This window comes from Balaenoptera physalus (genome assembly GCF_965194825.1).
Source record: "Balaenoptera physalus genome assembly, chromosome: 11".
Taxonomy (NCBI): Eukaryota; Metazoa; Chordata; class Mammalia; order Artiodactyla; family Balaenopteridae; genus Balaenoptera; species Balaenoptera physalus.
In genome coordinates this window covers 17501607-17518849 of record NC_138896.1, presented here as the reverse complement: position 1 = coordinate 17518849, position 17243 = coordinate 17501607, and the positions used below count along the sequence as shown (strand labels likewise).

The following is a 17243-nucleotide window of genomic DNA, read 5'->3' as shown; positions in this document are numbered from 1 at the left end:
CTTCTGGTACTTCATTTTGTCTTTCTTTCTCTTTACCCCTTCCTGCAGCCTTCCTTATTGAAATGTTCTACTACCTTGCTATCATAGAGCTTTTAAGGGGACAGAGCTCTTTGGAAGTGAGGAAGATCAAATATTCTCCATTCCTCCCACATCCCTCATGACACACCTTCAGTGACAGATGTTTCAAAAAAGAGCCCTTCTGTAATGAATCCTGAGAAGTCAGCCTGCTGCAGATCTGACCATCTATTTCTTCTGAAACACTAAATTTATGCTAACTGGGCAAAATGTCTTTCTCCCTAGAAAAGAATAAAAACATACATTGTTAATCTGACCTCAGGATTGACGATAAATAGAAAATGAATGATTTCATGAGCAGAAAGATGGACTTAACAGCGGACAGTCCTGTGCTGATTTTGATAAAGCAAATGTCTTACTAAGGAGGTTATATTTTTGTAAGAAATAGAAAACAGGAGGTAGTGTGATATAATTGTTGCATTTGGGGAGTGCTAGAAACCAGGATGATCAAAATCAGCTCATGGGAAGTCTCTAACAGGTCTCTAATTCAATTCATGTGTCTGCATGAAACATTATCTCTACTTGGTAGAGTCAACCCCTGGGCATTTGTGTACTCATCTGATTTAGTATGATCTGGAAGGATAAACACAAAAAGTTTCAATAAATTTGAATTATTTTTCTGATTCTTCAAAGGTAAGTTATTTATTTCATCCTGATAAGTTCTGCTGGAATTAAAAACAGGTGGCATATGAATATCCAGTAACACTGGCAGAGAGTCTGCATATCAACAGAAAACAGAAATTTTCTAATCACATCAATCATATACTGTAACCACATGAAAATTACCCCTTTCAACTGCTTAGTGAGAAACATTATTTAAAAGGTCTAAGAATCATCATCAAGGCCAACACCTCCATAACCTGCAGTGTAGTGACGAGTACACGGAACGGCTGGGGAAATACAAAAATGTTTATTTTCCTAAAAAGCACGTTAAATAGTCGACTGTGACCAATCAAGTTTTAAACGTCTGCTGTCAATTAAGAATAAATTCCTGAATTGATTAAATTTTTCTCCCATTTTGAACAATGAAATTGGGTCTTTATTTCTGCCACATCTGCCATCAGCAAGGAGAAAGGCATGAAATCAAATAAGCACTGGCGTCAAGAAAAGCTTACCTCCTCCCCATATTTTTTACTGGAAAAAAAATTTGTTTTCCAGTAAGATATTTCACTTAAAAAAAAATCTGTTTCTACTCAAGGCTAGAGTTCTATTTATTTTTAAAATGAGGCACACGAAACCTCCCAAGTGCAACTCAGATTTACATCTGGCTGATCCTCCAAATGTGACCGACCAAGTTCATGCTGTTTATTGCTAATGAGTTCTGTGATTTTTTGGATAACACGTGTGAGAGATAGCAAATTAACTACTGCTAGTCAGCAGCAAGCAAGCAAAAGATGTCTTGGGAAGCTAGTGAGAGCAAACCCTGCAAGTCAATTTCTAATCGCACTTGCCAGAAATTTGGTGGGGGGAGGTGATAAACCCTGCCAAAAAAAAAAAAAAATCAGTGGTAGAACTTGTTTCCCTTTCCTTTTTCCATGGAATATTTCAACACTCAACCAACAAACACAGCTCAGTCTTTCTTTTCGGTTAACTTCGGGACTGCAAGGAAGGAATGCCTCACACTGCAAAATGTCTATCAGTACCTCTGACTTCCTTCCCTGGAGCTCTATCCACTCACATAGAGAGAACCACAGAGGTGAGAGGGGATGTCATTTACGTGCAATAGAAGAAGTCTCCTCCAACACACCTACAGATGAGTAGACAAACTTTAGTCAAGTCCCCTGGCCTAGAACAATCTGGCCAAAAATACTGGGCAACAGATCAGCACCAGATGAAAACAAAAACAAAAAAGTGAAAGACTGGCAGAAGAATACGTCCCCAAATCAGGTCGCTAATAGCTTAAGACCCACAGTTTGAAAAGCACTTACTCATTTGAGGGGTAGGACCCCTGAAAGTGTACTCTTGCAGGATCCTGTACCTTCTTTCTCATCTGAGTCCCAAACCAGACCTGTCTTTACTAGTGGTGCTGAACCAGGACTGCAATTAGAATCACCTGGAGAGCCTTCAAACCAAGGTGGCGCTGAGACCCTTTGCATTCACCTCCCTCCACCCCTACCCCCAACTCAGTTGAAACTGGACTCTCTTGAAGTCAGGCCAGGGGACCAGTGTTTCTTAAAAGCCTCCCAGGTGACTCCACTACACAACCAGTAGATGAGAACCACAGCTTTAGAAGTATGCTCTTTACAAAAGCATCTAGTTTCTCTACCAAATCCACTCAAAGACATAAGAGCTCTAAGTCCACCCAGGCTGTCCTGTTCCAGAAAGTTCTGGTCATTACTTCCACCGCCTGCGACCACTCGCACTTCCTAACGTGGGAGCAGGCTGAGTTTGAAGCTCTCCACAGCTAGAGGCGGGCGCAGGCTTGGGACCCGCCCCAGGACGCGATGAAACGCCGGACTCCATCTTGGGGATATAAATGCAAAAGCTTGGGGAGTAGGAGGTACAAACTATTGGGAATAACATAGGCTCAAGGATGTATTGGACAACAAGGGAATAGACAATGTTATAATAACTAGGTGGAAAGTAACTTTTAAAGATTGTATAATTTTTTTAATTTAATAAAATACAATAAAAACGAAAAGCAAAACTCCCATTTCTCTCTGCTCACACAGAGCTTCTGGTGCCAAATGTGTGGGGTTTTTCCACACCAAGCAATTTTCCAATTCTCAACGGACACGGAGTGGGTGTCCTATAACAATTCAATTCTGACACTAACTGCCCGAAGTTAACACAGACCTCGCTAGCTAAGGGCTCAGGCCCGCAAGGCAGTTCGCTCCCCATTGCAGACGCCAATTCCAAGTCCAGGCTGTGGCCTGGGCTTCCGACCCACCAGCTATAAATCAGGGGTTCCCACGACCCCTCCCTCAGGTTCCACAATTTACTAGAACAGCTCAGGAAAACAGTTCACTTACCGGACTACTGGTTTATTATCAAGGGTACAACCCAGGAACAGTCAGCCAAATGGGAGAGACGCACAGGGCAAGGTGTGACGGCTCCACTCTCCCCCCAGGACGCCAACCTCCCACCACCTCCACATATTCAACTCAGCTGCTCACCAAGCCCCCGCCTTATAGGGCTTTTAAGGGCGGTCTCCTTACGTAAGCACGTAAGCACGTAAGCAGGTGAGCACGATTGATTGCATCATTGGCCACAGCTGAGGAACTCAACCTCCAGCCCCACTCGCCTTCCTGGAGGTCAGGGGGCGGGGCTAAGAGTGCCAATTCCCTAATTAGAAGGTTGGTTCCCCTGGCAACCCGCCTCCATATTTAGGGGATTTCCAAATTCACCTCATTAACATAAACTCAGGCGTGGTTGAAAGCGGCTTGTTCTGAATAACAAAAGATGGTCTTTTCACCTCCACCACTCCAGAGCTGTTTCAGGTTATTTGGATAATAACCAAATATTAGAACAAAAGATGCTCATATCTTCGGAAATTACAGGGCGTTTAGGAGCTCTGGCCAGGAGCCAGGGACAAAGACCAAAAAATGTATTTGCTATTATATCACAGCAATCCAGGTGTAAGTATACCATCTTAGGTGTTCTCAGGGTCTCAGGATATGTTGCTGTGTTAAACACAAAGACAAATTAAAATTGAGTAGAGAGCATACATTTTTTATTTTCCTTGGGCCAGTGGTTCCAACTCTACCAGATATTAGAATCACCTGGAGGGCTTGTTAAAACACCCCACCCGCAAAGTTTCTGATCCAGTCCTTCCCGGTAGAGTCCAACTATTTGCATTTCTATCAAATTCCCTGGTGATGCTAATGCCGCCGGTCTCACTACACTTCTGGCATGTGCAAATACTCGAACTACCAAAGATTGGTTTTTGTTTTTATTTTTTTTTATTTTTCCCCCAGTTTTATTGAGATAATTAACCTACAGCCCTGTATAAGTTTAACATGTACAGTATAATGATGTGACTTACGTATACTGTGAAATGATGACCACAATAAGTTTACTTAACATCCAGTTAACACCCATCATCTCATATAGGTACCCAAAAAAAAAGAGAGAAAATATTTTTTCCTTGTGATAACTCTTGGGATCTACCTTAACACCTGTCAACTACACCCTACAGCAGTGTTAACTACAGCCCTCCTGTACTACCTTACATCCCTAAGAGATCTGTTTTTCCAGTATCTGTCTCTCTAATAATATTGAACGTTGACTAGATATTTTAGGAAAGGAATTATTGTTAACTATTGTTTTAGGTGTGAAAATAGTGTTGTATTTATGTTTTGAAAAACAAAAAGTTCTTATCTTTAAGAGATACATATTGAAAGAAAAATCTTTTTTTTTAAACATTACAGATAGAGTTGACATCCACCCTGCACCCAGCCACCCTCCTCACGGGCAACCCTTGTCCTGAAGGCAGGATTTACCATCCCCATGCATGTCTTATGTCATAACAGCGTGCATGTACGAATGTATAAAAATAAAACCAAAAATGTGATAGACTAAAAGCATAAAAAAGAAACTTAAAAGGAAAGCAAAATGGAGAACAGACAAGGGAATGGTGGCCCTTAGGATCTTTGGGGCGGCCCAGAAATGAGCAAGAAACAAGCGGTAACCACTGAGGGAGTTAGGGATTTGTTTGGAAATCTTCCCCATCCAGGAAGTCTCTTACCTGACCATGGTGGGCGCTGACACTTCTGTAGTCACCGGAGAGTACTAGGAGAGAAAAGGAAACTGAGTCAAAAGTTGTAAAAGGAAGGAGCACACAGCAGAGTAAGGTTTCAGAACACAGTTTTGTCTACCTTGAAGGTTCCTAGAGGAAAATCTGAAAAGCTGATTATTTCTTAAACTATAGCCCTAAGACCAGCCTTGGACTTGACTGCTCTGGAGCCATGCCAGGGACACACTCCAGAGGGCTAAGCCCTCCTCCTACCTGGAGTAAACCTGGAAGCATCCAGCGAGGCACGGTTTTAGCACCAGCTCTGCTAGTCCTACGCTAAGGCACTGCAAGCACATCACTCCCCCTCTCTGGGCCCAGACTTCATTATCTGGAAAATGAAGGGTTTTTAGATGTTCTCCAGAGTGACTCCCAAACCTGACAGTACAAAGCTACACTGGAAAAGACTAGTCCTGGGACGTAATCAGAAGAAAAGAAGGGAGCTAATGGCAGTATACATGCTAGACCCTAGATAGTCCTTTTCTGTAGCTTATTTCATTTAACCTCTAAAACCCTTTAGTAAGGCTAGTCTTGATAGCAACAGAAGGCTGTGGTTGAGGGTGTGCAGGAACGTGCCCAAGGTCACAGATCCAGCAGTAGCAAAGCCATAGATCAAAACCAGGAGCTGGCTGACCCCAAAGGGGAACTTCTTCCCACGACACCCTCGGTGATTTACCGAGGGCCATCCTGTTGCTGGTAGCGTCACATCAAAGCCACCATGAACTTTGACTCCAGGACTTAAAAAGACATGCAAGATTATATCAAGGGTTAAGTTTGTTTTCTGTGCCCAGACTTATCTTTTCAAACTATCTGATATTTTGTGAAAATGCTCTTGACTATAAAATAATTGCCCAATAGAATGCCCAGGAAAATTAGCTTATATTTCTAATGTTTTTACTTAAAAATCTGTATTTTCCTTTCTCTAATATCCCTCATTTAACAGAAAAACATAGTTTATACCAGCAGGTTATGTCTGGGTACAACAAGGAAGAAGCTTGGAGGTTTTGATCTTGCTTAAAATTTTTAGAGGCAACATCCCCAAATTACTTATTTTCTCAGCACCTTTTTCCAAAAGCAGAGTTCTTGGCAAGTCATGAAAGATTTAGCTATTTCACATCGTGGCTATTTTTTTTAAGGAGCAATAATTTTCTAGGGATTAGAAATACGACACTCCTATTAGGCCAAGGCAGTGAAGCAGCTTCAGTGGGCGAATGCGTTGCATAAAGCAACTGTCTGGCTCTCTGGGTTCAAGGTCATTCTTCCTTCCTTATAGGGATTCACATAATTGGCTACGCACATTCATCCAGTGAATCAGGTGGCAAGACAACCGATTAGATAGATCAGTGGTCTGATGTAGGACACAGCTGCTCTGCTCCCTCCAGGCTTAAAATAATTCAGCACTATCAACCTCCCCCATTACATACAATTAATTTTATGAATAGACAGATAGATAAATAGATATGTATAACTGAATCACTTTGCTGTACACTTTGCTAACACAACATTGTAAATCAACTGTACTTCAATTTTAAAAATAAATAAATAAGCTTTTTAAAATTTTAAAAACATTCTGAAATGAGAAAAAGAAGCATAGGTAAATAAAATGGCCGAAACACACCACGCACAGCAGAAAATACCAAATGTGCACAGGATACGAGCTTCCCCGAGTGCTCATTGACTCCGAGGTGCTAATAAGGGAGTTCTGCAAAGCCTGCACTAAAAAGTACCCTACATTTAGCCAGCCCTAACCCCAGTCCAAACTCTTCTCCCATACCACAGCAGGTGGGCCTTACTAATTGGAACATGCAGATCATGTGGCCTGGAAGGTTTGGGCAGCACACACCACCAGAGAGCCCTGAATTACACACACACACACACACACACACACCACTCAGATTTTTAGTTCTTACGAAATCTAAATATGCACAATAAATGTGGTTTTAAAAATGAAAGGATGTGTTTGTATGATGGTTTAAAAAAAAAAGGTGAGGATGGTTTTCGTAAGCACAAATTTCCCCATCAGACTGGTGGTAATGACCCAAGATGGAAACAACAAAGATGCCTGGTGAAAAGGGACCCTCTAATCACATTAGCTTGTAGTTCTAAAGGAAGATGGTTGCTCTGAATTTCCCTTTATACAAAGCAACTTCAAAAAAATTCCTATTTTCTTAGTACATCTTTATGTAGGAAAGTCTGCGTGCCTTTGAAGCCTCAACACTAAACAAACAAGAGTCTTTACAAGTCCTGTCTGACCACCCATGGAGAATCAAATAGTATTTTTTCTCCAGTAGGCCACCCCAGGATACCACGAATAACAAGGAAAAGGAGGAATTCATCTTGTAACCAGGATGTATTTTTTTAGTGTCGTTATTACACTGTTTTAATCTAAATATTTTGGTATATTTTTCACTAGCAAAGCCAAAGGACATCTAATTATTCATCTATCTAGGTAGAAGTTTTGAAATAGCAGAAAATAGGTTAAAACCAAGGGAACAGCAGAGAGGAGGAAGATTAAGGAATTTTCTTCTCAAAATCCCAAGAATCGAGCAGGGATTTTTAAAGTGCTGATGTTCAGAATGGCAGGACGGTGGAGCCAGGGCCTGGGTGTTCCTTAGGACAGAAGCCCTGGGATTAAAACTCTCAAGGGCTTAGACTGCCGGAAGCATTTGGGGAGGGAGTTTCTTCAGCATCACACTGAAGAGCTTAGTTGCATGAAAGTATTTTAGAATCATAGGAAGGTCTTACCGTCATAAACATCCTGAAATGTACTCCTTTAATCATGTCCCATCCCTGCACAAAACCTCCATTTGGGCCAAATAAAGACCAGATCCTGTAGCCAGACACTAGGGAGTCTCTCCTATCAGACCCCAAACTGTCTTCCAGGGCTTGGTTTCTACTACTACCCCTGAGGCTCACGGTGCTCCAGGCCCCCTGCCGTCCCTGCTGTTCCTCCCGTGTGCAGGCACTTCCACCCAGCCACGCCGATGGGGATGGTCTTTTATTCACCTGAAGTGCCCAGCCGTCCTCATCTCTCTACTGACTCAGCCTTCAAGACAGAAGGATGAAACCGGCGTTAAGAGCCCTCCTCCTGGATCACAGCTCTGCCTCTAAACAGCCCGGTGGCTTTGGACAAGTGACTTCAACTCATTCCCCGCCTCAGTTTCTTCATCTGCTAAATGGGGATGATAAAGGCTATCTCCTTGTGAACTTCAAGTGAGACCAGGATGATAATCAACACATGCTCATCAACTTAGTGTTACTTCCCCCCCAAAACTAAATGCCCCCATCCTCTTAACCCCCAAGCCTTCCTTAACACCTGCAGCCAAAAATAATCTCTCCCGTCTCTAAATTCCCCTCCCAATTTAACTCAGCTGTGCTGGGTTCCTGCGACCCCTCTAACTGCATTATCACTACCCCTCTAATGTCAGCACACTTACCACACTGTGTGCTTTTTGGGGGAGGCGGGACCCAGGTTTAATTCATGTTTGTATTCGTTCCACTGTCTTACATATAATCGAATTATAAGAAGCTCAGGATTCTAGAATTAACAGGACCCTTTAAATGATCTAGACAAAATGATCTAGTTTTCTTATTCTATAGATAAGAAAACTGAACAGGGACTTCCCTGGTGGTCCAGTGGTTAAGACTCCACGCTTCCAATGAAGGGGGCATGAGTTCGATCCCTGGTCTGGGAACTAAGATCCCACATGCCGCGCAGTGCGGCCAAAAAAAAAAAAAAAAAGAAAACCGAATAACCACACTATTGGTGAAGCGATAGAACCTCTTCCTATATGACAAACTCGAACGGGTGGATGGATGAACGGATGGGCAAATGAACATAGGGACAGACCAACCAGCCATCAGCTACAGCTTTCAAGATATTGTCAGCAATTCAAACCTGAGGAGATAGTGAGCTAACCCACCATATAATACCCCCCTCATCACTCAGGCTTTCTTCATCTACCAAAAAGGTTTCAATGCCATCCATTTCTTTAAAATTCTTTATGATATACAGATCAAGAAGATTCACCACGCCAGAGGATTTGAAATCGTATTCCTCATCAACAGCAGGATCTCTTAGTTAATTTACAATCTGACTGTATTCAAAACTTTTCAGGTAAACAGCAGCCCGCCCACCACCTGATGTATCTGATTCATGCCACGACTTTGACTGAAAGCCCGTCCCATGTTGCCAGTCACAAGCTTGTTCCCACAGGAAGCCCACAGACGGACCATCCCTGCGAAGAGCTCAGAACGCGATGTCATTTCTTGCTCCTCTCCTCCATTCTGCCGCCTCCATCTGTCCCTCCATTTATTCAGTGATGTGCAGTCCCAGCATGATAAACCCCATCACAGAGATAATGAGAGGAATTATGGAAAGGCAGATTGCAAAGCACTTGGCAAACCCTTAAGTCGGAAGGTTTGGGATATAGGAGCCCATTCCCCTTCACTCTGTAAGGTTTAGGAAACACAGCAGTCCTCTCAGATGGCAGGAAGCTCTGAACTAAGACCTGGGGCATAGGAAGAATTCTCCAGAATGCCTCCCCAAGAAGCCAAGTGACTGACAGGAAGCAGCCTCGGGAAACATTTTGTAGTGTTGCTGCACCATATTTTAAAATGCCCACCTCTCTCCATACCTCTTAGAGCTTTTAAACGGACTGATGTGGGGAATAGACCAAGTAGAAAATATTTGGTGTAGGATGGCTGGAACCGGAGTTTAGATGTGGAAAGCCAGTTCAGAGCAATTGAAGATAACACACAAAACAAACTGCCATAGCACTGAGCTATCACTGTCCTTTCCCTTGTAAGGTTCTGGCTTCTCCAGGAGCATGTGAGGCAACTCAAGGAGGCCTTCCCTGTTGCACAGGATCTGTCTGAGAGAATGATGATGGTGGTCCAAATGTCAGAACATGTCTGTGGACACTCCACCTAACCCCGCACTACTGGTGACACCCCTATCCCCATACTCTGCTTTATTTCTTTATGGCATTTATTGTTACCTGACATTAAATTGTATCTCTTTTTATTTTCACCATTGCCAGTCTCCCCTGCCAAAACATAAACTTCTTTAGGGCTTGACTCTGTTTTCTTCACATCGATATTCCCCACACTTAGAACAGCATCTGACGCAAAATAGGTGGTGAATGAATATCTCTTACATGAATAATTGAGATCCACTTCCCAGATCAGAAACCTATTCACGTAGACCCATGGTTACTAAGTTACCAACAACAATGGTTTCTCTCTCCCAATACAATAGTATTGGGTTTAACCGTCACACTCACTTTGACCCTGCCCTCTCTCTACTAATACCTGAGGAAAGTCAGCAATAAACCCAGAGAATGAAAGAGGTGCTTCTAGTAATTCTACTGGGATAGCAGGTGTTCAATGGGAGTGTCGGACAAGCCAGAGTGTAGAGTCACTTTAACCCTAAAGTAAAACCAGACCTGAGGAGGGACACCATTGACCATGGTTACTGGACTATTCCAGATGCAAAGGGCACAACTTGTTTCTGGGAACAAATGGGCCTACAACTGATGGATGTCATTCCGCCTCTGGCAGAGAGGAAACCACGAGGGGTGATACTTTTTTCCTGTGGCCACAAGGGCCCCACTGCCATCCAGAGTGTAGGACAAAGTTAGAGTTGCCCTAAGGAAGACTACATTGGGGACAGAGGCAAAAATCAGGTTGGAGGGCTTCATTTTAGAAGAAAATGTGCTTGTTGACCAATATATAGTGTAAAAAGTTCTCACTGAACAGAGCTCTATGATTCAAATAGAAAAGAACGTTTTAAAAATAAAAATATGTATTTAAAATCACAGTAATTTGTGCATGCAAAATCTCTTTTAAAAGTATAACAAACTATATACCTTGTATATATTTTCTTCCTTCTATTATGAATCATCTCTTCTGCAAAAACTAGAATTAGGGTAACTATTGACTAGCAACATACAGGTTTTTCAGGATTTTCAATTCGAAATTACTGTAACTTTTCACAAGCACATGTGGGCAGAGTAGAATTTCAGCTCAGTTGCAATATACTACCTGAGAGAAATTTTTCTTCATTGTTCTTGCTACTTCAAGAATAACTCAACAATGAAACAACCACATACTGGATTCTACTATCTCTTCCCCCAAACTGAGAAATTTTTCTCAACAAAATTGCTTTAAATGAATACATTTTAAACAATAATAAACCGCAATACTGCTGAAGCTTATATTCATCCTATGGACAGGATAGCCCATTGATATGCTTTTCCACTAAATGGGTAAGAAAATGCAATATGCACATGAGAAAATGTTGTAGGTTTTCCCCTTCTGTCCATAAGCAAGCCTCAGCTTCCTCACATACAAAAATGCTGATGTGAGGTCCTTCTACCTTCCCTGAAATGGTCTCTATATGCGTGAAGGAAAAGAATGGTATCTTCACAGCCTAGAAGAGAAGCAGGCACTAAAGAAGTAGTTGAGGAAGGGAGAAACTCAAAGGGGAAGGAAAGGAAGGGAGTTGGGACTGACCTAAAAGACTGAGCAGGGTAGGCAGACAGCAAAGCCAAGACAGGATTCTGCCACAAATGACCTTTCACCCTCTAATCACAGGGAACATCTCAGACACCTTCAAACCAGGGACCAGTTTCCTAGCAGAAGGCCAGAACACTCCCGGAAGACCAGTTGAGCCATTTTTCCTTTTTCTTCAAGAACAGCAGTAGCATCTGCCAAAATACGTCCTCGACCGGCCCATCCATCTTTCCCCTCCCCCTCTCTGAGCTCTCCTCTATCCATCATGCTCAACAAACCCCTCTGCTTCTCACTCTCGTCCCCGTTTCAATCATCATCAACAACAACAAAGACATGTGCGAGGGCTTGTGGACATGTGGCCCCGTGCCAAACACTGAACAAACAAGCGGAAGTTAACAGACTCGCTCCCATCTTTGAGGAGCTTACCGAAGAGAATACTGTTGGGTTTTACAAATTTTACCATCAGAAAAAACTCCGGGTCCATGCCCTATTAACAGCAGGTCTGTGGCTTTGGGTACAAAGAGTAGCATGTATTATAAGGCCCTGTAAATCAAAGTGAGTTCTCTCCCACCCAAGCTCTGTCTGCCCATATAAGCACAAAGTGGATGTCTAAACCATGAAAGCAACTCTTTTCAAGGAATGTCTTCCTTTCTTCTTTTTCCGATGCGCTGGATTTGTTGTTGCAATCCTGAAATAGCACGATCTTGTTCAGGACACAGCCAACCAGGGCTCAATGAATATCTGAACCATGTCTTACTTGCACACATTAAGTAATTATATCCCAAGATGTTTATGCTGGACACACCGCTCAGAAAAATGTTCACGTGCAAAAAAAAAAAGGTTAAATGGAAAACAGAAAGGAGGCACAATGATTTCTGCTTTTCGAGAGCAGAGGAGTCTTCCTCTCAGTAAATGCATATGTTAAAAGTTGTTTTTTTCCTCCAGACATTTCTATTCTCATGTTTTAAAATACCATAAGCTCTGAATGATCTTAGTCCAGAAAATAAAAATTTCTGGGATTTTCTTATAAAGAAGTTTAAATTGTAGAAGAACATTTGATATTTTCAGTTTTCCTGAAGATCAGAAGGACTTTCAGAATAATGCATTTTTCCCTCAACAAAGGGCATCTGCAAAGCTTAGCCTGCTGAAAAGAATCATTCTGACAGTCTTAATGTATTCTTTTCAGGAAAGCCCTGCTCAGAGAATTCCACAGAAAAATAACATCAGTACCCCAGGAAAGCATCCATCTAAATCATTATAGCTTCTTGTAAATAGATGAGGCCAGAGGATTTTCAATATATTTGAGGTATTAGACTGAGAGGGGAATAGGAGTGATCATCTTGAATATTATATATTTTTCACTTTCTCCTGATGGACCAATATTAAAACAAAGATTTGAAAGATTTGCCAGTCTTTCAAAGAACATCTCACAAGAAAGCCCACTTTCAGAATCCTGCTGGAAGACAAAAATATCCCTAAGGTAGGAAATATAGAGTTACATCACCGTTGTATTGGAGATGTATTGGAGAACAATGACAAGAATTGTTATAGCACAATATTAATAGAACAAGCCCCCTTACATCCAGGGCCCAGACGATTTTGTAAACACTCTTTCTTGTTGGGATGATACTACCAGGGAATGAGAATAAGAGGAATTTTCATGACTCGTCTCAGGTCACTGGTCAGCTGGAGTGGTAGACAAGATGTAAATACTTGATTGTGGCCTGCTGACCTGAAACATCAACCACATACCTTTCAAGTAATAATCTAAAGAATCCTAATTCCAAGCCATTTTCAAGGAGACCCATATTAGTCCTTCCATTAAATTCTGATTTTTGCCCCTTTTTCTCTATTTCCATTACCACCCACCATAGTACAGGTAAAGGCATAGGATTACAGGAAAGTTCCTAAGTGGTCTCCCCGGCTGGAACCAATCTCTCTCTGTCTCTGTCTCTCTCTCGCTCTCTTTCTTACATCCTTTGAGTACAGAATAGAAAGCAAAGCTTCCTCAAACACTGGTTTTATCATATCCTGCCCCAGAACAGGAAGCAAGTTCCCCATTGCCTATCAGAATATGTAAAGTTCTCAACCATCAATCTCATTCCTCACCATTCACCTGATGCAGAGAAATCTCCAGTTCTCCCCCTGCTTCCCCTGACATGTTTATTCACCCTTCAGTTCTCTGCCACCCATACTTTCTACTCACCTAGGTTTCCTCAATACACACCCAGTGATCAAGCTACCAGAATGGAAAAGCATCTTGGAGCCCACTTGGTCCAACACGGCTGCCCTCTCCACACAGCCGACCATATGGACATCCAACGTCTCCTTCACATTTTCAGGGATGACGGAGTCACTGCTCTGAAAAACAGTGCCCTGTCAGACATTTTAATTGTGAGAAAACTCTTATTTGCGCTGAATTCTTGTATGTTCACTGGTACATACTGGGGAAGGATGACAAGGGTTTGGGCAGTGCTGACCAGCTTGAGGACTCTCGGCTCAGGCCCCTGCCCAGGGTTGTGTAGCATGGATGTGTAGGATGGACGTGTAGGATGGATGTGTAGGATGGATGTGTAGGATGGATGTGTAGGATGGATGTGTAGCATGGATGTGTAGGACGGATGTGTAGCATGGATGTGTAGGATGGACGTGTAGGATGGACGTGTGGCATGGACGTGTGGCATGGACGTGTGGGATGGACGTGTGGGATGGACGTGTGGGATGGACGTGTGGGATGGACGTGTGGGATGGACGTGTGGGATGGACGTGTAGCATGGACGTGTAGCATGGATGTGTAGGATGGACGTGTAGGATGGATGTGTAGGATGGATGTGTAGGATGGATGTGTAGGATGGATGTGTAGCATGCCTATAACCCCTGATGGTAGCCACATGGGAAGATCTATGCTAATAGTATTGGTTACTCTTTTAAAATCTGGTACCCCAAATTGAACACATTCTGCACAGACCATCTCAAATCCAATTTATTTCATCAAGCTTTCCGCCAATAACTAAAGCCCACGCTCATTTTTCCTCTTCCTGATTACTAAGTGCAAAATTTCTGCTCGAACTGAACTTGATATTTGACATCATGACTTCTGACTATATTTACTTTAGGATTTTCCTATATGAGCATTTTATTTCATGTGTGTCAGATTTACTTTCCCAAAATGACTACAACTTCATTAGGGGCTATATATCATTGTCATCATCGTTATACCTACAAGTACACCCTACAGGTCTGGGCACATATATTAGGGCCTCTCAAAAACATCTGCAGAACTGATTCTGCAGCCTCTGAACGGGAAAGCTATGGCTTAGAGGCTATGGTCTGATTCAAAAGATATAAACCTCACCTGAAGAGGAAGTTTATCATTCTGCCTGTTTATTCAGGCAGAATCTAAACAATGACACAGACTTTCAGACTGGAAAACTTAGTACAAATAAACGCTTCCAGACAGGTCCATATTGGGAAGGAGGGCCGTGGAATTCCTTCTCCTATCTGGGTTATTAGGCCCAGATACTCATCACTCAAGTTATAAACACTATTAAATGATGTTGCATAGTTTTATTTAAAGCTACGTTTGCTTTCAGATTAGACTTGAACATTTAATAAATTTCCCATCAGAATATGGTAAGAGTGGAGAGTATTTTGATTTAAGCTTCATTTCAAGTATGAAACTCAAGCTGTGCTAGTTAAAACAGGCTCTAGTTATAATTCAGCCTCCCAGGAAAGTCAGGACTCTTGGATTTCCCTAATCCTCTTCCTCTAGGGCTGCAAGGCCTGGGAATTGAGTGAATTTACATATTCTTCCTTGACCACAAAGCTAAGTCACAGGGTCCTAGCCAAACTCTTGTCTCACCCCTGTGGATTCGAGCTGACTTGCCCCTGAACGGCTCAGCTCAGAATTCACCTTGGAGAGAGTGAACTTTAAGGTAAGAATCCTGCCACAGAAATAGAGGCAACACCTTCCTTTCCTGGAGAGGAGCCCTAACTCTCTTTTTCCTCCTCTCCCACCTCAAAAGCCCGTACATTTGAAACTCTGATAGATTAATGGGAAGTCGGCACTGGTCCCTCTGGACCTGATCCATTTTTAAGTGAGCTCTGAGAACTTGGACACTTGACAGATCCTAGAAGGATGAAATATGAGGAGAGAAAAGGAAGTTTGACACATGCAGAGAATATGATCTCTGGGGTTGGGGAGAAGCTAAGAGAGGGGAAATATTAAGACAGGATGCAGAATACAAACTTAATTGACTGATAACACCACTGAAGAATAAAGACTGGCTTCTCCGTTAAAGTCTGAAAGTTGAGCAGTTAATATGAACTTGTAACTTTATGCAAAAAATTCCTATGGCTCAGGGCAGGCGAAGGACTTTAGTGATGCCCTTGAATTCATCTTCACATTCACTCTTCTTGTCCGGTGTCTGCAAGGCAGGTGGAATTAAGAGGGGAAAAGTGATTTTACGTGGATGGTAAAAGATAAGGTAAAAATAATTGCACTGCAAAACAGATTGTTTGCCATTCTTACCTTTATGAATCCCAAGGAAGAATAAAAGTGATAATTTTTATCACTAGGATAGGGGCAAAGCAGGCCTGGGACAAATTTTCAATGCAGATCTTCAGGGGAAAATTAAATCCCAACTCCGTTTCTCTCTCTGAAAATGGTATTTCCATACAAATCTATTCTGTTCATTAAAAGCCAACATTATTCTGAAGCATCACCGATTCATGAGTTTGGCCAGTACTGAGGGATCTATTTATTTTAATTCTACAGCAGTGCCTTTAAAACTCTGAAGGTTAGGTGGTTGGGAACACCAAAAACTAACCATTTAGTCCACACTTATGTAAGCAGCAAACAACTGGTAAAGAAAACAAAAATCTACATTCTAGTCTATACTAATACCCTTTTTTTTAATCCAGTAAATAAGACGACTTGAAAAACTGAAAATAATATCAGATTAACACCTAATTCAGTGCAGGACACTTAGTAGGTGCTTGGTAAGTTATCAATGAGTGAACAACTGATTTCTTTAAAACATCAGAATTTATTAAATAAAAACAATAAAGGGAAGATTGCCTTCTCATGGGCAAAGACTGTCGAAAAGAGAAATCAAAATTATATTACCACTGAAATCTCCCATAAGACCATGACCAAAGGAAATGAGAATCTAGAAGAAGTCATAAAAACATTTCATGATTCACAGTACTTATGCTGCATCTCTTTCAAATTAACTGATTCTATAATCAGTTGCATCATCCCTGTGAAATGAATAGAGCTCAGAACAATAAAAAGACATTGTGTGAGCTGAACCAAGACTGTTACGAGGCCAAAGTTCTTTTGAGACAATGTACAGGCAGATGTTAGTGCTATAAGATAATATGAAGAGAAATGCTTTCAGTCAGGCTGCCTTAGCATGAACTGTTAACCATACAGGGTTTTTCTGAGGAGTGTGCATAATTCTCAAATTTTCTCTACTCCCTACCATGACTAAGATGAGCTCTATCTTCTTGTATTTCCACAATCTGGTTTGGCTGAGTATTGTCTATGGGCATGGTTTATAATTTTTCATTATTTTCTAGAGATTTCCTATTTCACAAATGTATCTTGGTACAGATATCATTCTACAGTTAGAAATAAACCAATCTCTCCTAAATTACTTAGCTATCAATCCATGGAAATATCGCTGTTTGGGTAAGCACTTCATAGTTTTCTCAAGTTCCTCTATTTAAAAGAAATTAAATTTTTATCGTCTCACGACCCATTTTAATTTTTTTTTAAAGAATGGGAGTCATGTTGGATAAGGTTGCATTGTCCTGTCCACTGATGTCAAATAAAATGCAGCCAAGTAGACTCTAGACAAAAGTATCAGACTTCACCTGAGTTTTAAATAAAAAAGAACCCTCTCCTACCACAATC

General features: G+C 41.7%; 1 protein-coding gene across 2 annotated transcripts in view; it reads right to left on the bottom strand.

Annotated features, from left to right (window-relative positions):
* Positions 1-17243, bottom strand: part of HDGFL1 (HDGF like 1) — a 730488-nt gene that overhangs the window by 625201 nt on the left and 88044 nt on the right. For both annotated transcript variants that reach the window (XR_014251322.1, XM_082415287.1), the window contains exon 4: positions 4763-4806. The gene's annotated coding sequence lies outside the window, so the exon portion shown is untranslated. The remainder of the gene's footprint in view (positions 1-4762; positions 4807-17243) is intronic.